Source organism: Apaloderma vittatum, unplaced genomic scaffold (assembly GCF_000703405.1).
Source record: "Apaloderma vittatum isolate BGI_N311 unplaced genomic scaffold, ASM70340v1 scaffold11993, whole genome shotgun sequence".
Classification (NCBI taxonomy): Eukaryota; Metazoa; Chordata; class Aves; order Trogoniformes; family Trogonidae; genus Apaloderma; species Apaloderma vittatum.
In genome coordinates, this window is record NW_009708701.1 from 54,471 (window position 1) to 58,952 (window position 4,482).

A 4,482-nucleotide genomic window follows, 5' to 3' on the forward strand; every position below is an offset into this window, starting at 1 on the left:
AGGGGGCTGTGGTCCAGGGGAAGCCCGCGCTGGAGCAAATTCCTGCCAGAACCTGTAGCCTGTGGAAGAGTGAATGCCCACACTGGAGCAGGTTGGCTGGTGGGACTTTCGTGACGCTGTGGGGGACTCACGCTGGAGCAGTTTTCCCTGAAGGACTGCACCTCAGACTCACATTGTAGCAGTTTGTGACGAATTGCCCTTTGTGAGAGGACTCACGTAGGAGAAGGTGTGTGAAGATTGTCTCCCATGAGAGAGACCCCACAATGGCCCTGGGGAAGTGTGGAGAGTGCTCCCCCGAAGTAAGAAGAAGCAGTGGAACCAACATCGGATGAACTGACCGTAATCCTCATTCCCTGTCCCTCTGTGCTGTGTGGCGGGAGGAGGCTGATAAACTGTGATTGATGTTAAGCATGGAGAGAAGGGGGGGATGGGGCGAGGTGGGATTTTTCTTTAAGATCTGTTTTTTCTTATTTCTCACTACTCTTCTCTGATTTGTTCTTTTAATAAATTTAACTAATTTCCCCAAAATCGAGTCTGTTTTGCCCAGGACAGTAGAGGCAAGTGATCTCCCTGTCTTTATCTCAAACCTTGAGCCATGCTTCTCTTTCCAGATCTGAATTCCAAAAGGCTCTCCACTTCTAGCCCAGCTTTGAATACATGAACAGTCCCACTGAACACAAGAAAACTTGCGCTAAGTTCATGACTATCCTTAAGCACTTTACCATACTATCCTTAATTCAAAGTAATGAGTCTCTGAAATTGTAAAGTAACTTTTCATTACGACATCTGACATAGTCTGCCTGGAAACTCAGTGTTACACATAATTAGTAAAAAAAATTACAGTATATAGAGAAAAGGGTGATCTTTTGGGTTATATGAAAGGACAAGGAAGCAGACTGGAGTTTTATTTTGTTGAAGCTTTGGAAGAGTGTGAAGAGTTTGATTTCTCCTAGCTGAAAGAAGGAACACTCACAGGAGAGTTATACAGATTAATTGCTACAAAAGCATTTTGATTTCTTCAGACAGAAGGTTCTCTTGAATTAAAGGGATTACTGCTGTGCAGCAGTACCAGAACTGAAATACAACCTCTTATTTTTTCTGTTTTCCTAGTGTTACAAGCCAGCATAGCACACCATGAATATAAGTACAAAGGGATTTTGAAAGCTGCATGTAATAACATCCAAATGAAAAAACTGCCACAGTTCCACTTCACCTAGATGTTCCTGATGCTCAGCTATTTCGAAGAAAACATGATTCAAGCTTCAGATGACAACAAAACCTACTTTAATCAGACCACTCACACACACAAAAAAATCTCCCCACAAATGCAAATACTTCCACCTAGGGATGCCAAAAAGTCCTTTCTCTCTAGTGCTTCATTCTAGTCCTTTTGGAAAGGGAAGGGAATCCCATGAAACATTTGTCTTCAAATCCATTCACAGCTAATACCCCTATTCCAATTATCCACACTTCATTTCTCTTTCAGTAGAAATTGAACAATTTACACTGCAAAATCAGCTCAAACTACCATCTGCTGGTTTGATAGCCAAAAAAGCACCTTTACATTTCTCCATATACTCTTAGATGAAAGTTTGTCTTAAAAATTCAGTTACTTCATGATTTGCTTACTGATTATTCTTTGCCATAAGACAAAGAATTGGGCAACTACTAGACTGAAGATGTGAAAGATCTGTTCATCACACAAATCATCTTCTTTGTTTGCTCATGTGTTTGCATTCAGCTTCTAGAACTCAGACTGAACCCTAAGAACCCCAGTGAAAAGACCTGCTTTTGCTCTGCAGGTAGGGCACAGTGATTTCAAAGGCTAATTTCACAAGCTCTTGCACTGATTCTTTGCTGAACAAAAGAGGGATACCACATGTACCTGCTCCATATACAGTCGTTCCACTGTAAGACTTATCTCTTCCTCCTTTAACCATTCATGTGTTTTACTAGATGTATGAAAATAATGTCAATATTTACCTTTAAGACTAAGACACATTCAGCATGAAAAAGGAGATGTCTATATTTCAAAGAGCCTCTGTTTCAGACCAACCACACACTCAGGAAGACATGACTGTATTCAGGTCACATTTATAACATTTAGGGTTAGGTGTTTAGAATGTTTCTAAGGGTTGAAAATATGATGTTGCTGCCAACAGTGACGTATTCTCTATTCATCTCACCTTCTATAAAGATGAAAGATCACTAGGCCGTAATTGCTATCTAGTTATTCAGACATCTTAATCAACTTTGTATAGTGAAGAAAATAATGACTACACATGCATACTATTTCTCTAACTACAGCACAGCAGTGAGACGTAATTGGTCCTACTTAGCCTTTCCTGCATGAAAATAAGCCTCACCTAGCTTATTTTCACCTCTAAAGATCTGCATAACACTCGACAAAGCAGTCAGTACATCATTTTGGATTTCTAAGCACTAAAAACACCTGTAAGATGCTCAGGCAGCAATAAAGTTCTAGCTGAAGAATTAGGCAAAAGTCACAAAAAGTATGTTAAGTTCCTTAGCAAGCCTTATTAGACAGCATTATTGGTACTAAAACAGTCTCATTTTATCTTGTGAGATTCCTCCAGTTGCCCATGTAAGGAGCCATGTAAGGCTCCTTCTCTGTAAGGAGCCAGGTAATCTAGTGAAAACTTAGGCAGTTTCTCTGCAGCATTTTGTCAAACACTGTATCCTGTGGAGCATTTCACTTTTCACATTTTGCCACTGTACCTAAAATAAGTCTGCCTGGAATTCATCCGTTGCTACTATTTATCTTTCAGATTTCAGGCTACACTGCTAAAAAAACCCCACCAAAAAGTGGTGCAAAACAGGAAGTGTCAAAAGGGAAAAAACCAAACACGCAAGTCCCACCCACTCCCCAAAATCACCACAACAAACTAAACAAAGTAAAATACCAAACCTCTAACAATGCAGGCTTAGAAGCAAAGTCTATATGAAAAAGAAAAAATACCTATGGCTGTGCAAATTAATGAGTATATATACGCAGCCTTTTAAAAAGAAAACCATACAGAACTGCAAGTTAAAAGTCTTCCTTAAACCCCTGAGCAAATGCCATGAAGATTTCTTCCAAGTCTATGAAATTAAAGCAAAACAATAGAAAACTCAGTCGAAGAGAAATCCAAATCCATCTGTGTAACGTAATCAAATGATGTTTATGAACACATTACACCAAGGCATTAAGAAATAAAATTTTAGACTTACTTTGCACTGAAAAAACCAGCATGCTGGGCATCACTGAATTGAGATCACTGCTGAATTAAGCAGTCGCTCTAGTGAGGACAAACCAGGGCAGTTTAAAAAACCAAAGACACTTTTTGAGTTCAACTGATTTTAGGAATGGCAAACCCATGAGTATGCTTTTATGGTAACAGCCACTGATAACTAGAAATTCTAATCTGATAACATACCAAATGAAAACGATCCCTCTCTTTCCCACCATTATTTTCAGGAATAAGGAACTATCTCTTCCAGTATGCAGAAAACCAGACATACCTATTAGCACTGTAAGCTGTGACTTAACTAAACTATCCAGAAATCTTAATGTTGTAATGAGCTAGTTGTCTGGAAACAGAAAATACACCTTGAATTAATATACAGAGAAAGAAATAAAGTTGTGTACTCCTGGGGTCTCATTTGATATTCTCATTTAGGAAGCCTACAAAATTATCAGCTAGCCAAAAACATTTTATTTAATTCCTTCCAACAGTATTGTACACATTCTCCAACTTCAGCTAACAGGTGAAAAAGAGGCCATTAAAATAGACAGCAATTTAACTGAAGTCTCAGATTTAGCAGATATCCATAACACATGTAAACTATGGCAAATCATGCTCTGTGATAATTGGTTGGAACAACTAAATGTTTTAGCATTTTCATGGCAGATGGTGCTAAGTGAAATCTGAAAGAACAACATACATCAAATATTTTTTATCACCTATAATGAAACAATATACTAGGCTCAGACCACATATATTTGGTAACAACACACTGGCCCTCCATTACGTCAAACACAGACATCAATAGTATTATGACAATCATAGGATATCTACTGAGGACTGTTTTCCACATATATTAATGTACATATAAGTAATATGCGCCACTAAGTGCAGTATTACTGCCATACAGGACCTAGTACTTAGCAGACTGCAGTGAATAAATAGTAATTCAGTAGTTTTGTCAACAACAACACACTTTCATCATAAAATAAATTTTAACAATTTTTGCCTTTCACAAACAGGATTCACTTCCTTTATGTATAAAACATTCATATCAATGGCAGAGATTATATTAACATAGTACAGACTGAAATCTATTCATGTCTATCTTGAGAAGTGGAAGTGTAGAAGAAATGCAATTTTTCTATTGGCTAAAACAAACAGCCTGTGTTTGCAAATACTAAACACTTTATTGAAGAGTATAGGCATCATTTATTTGCAGAAAGATGCACTCTTC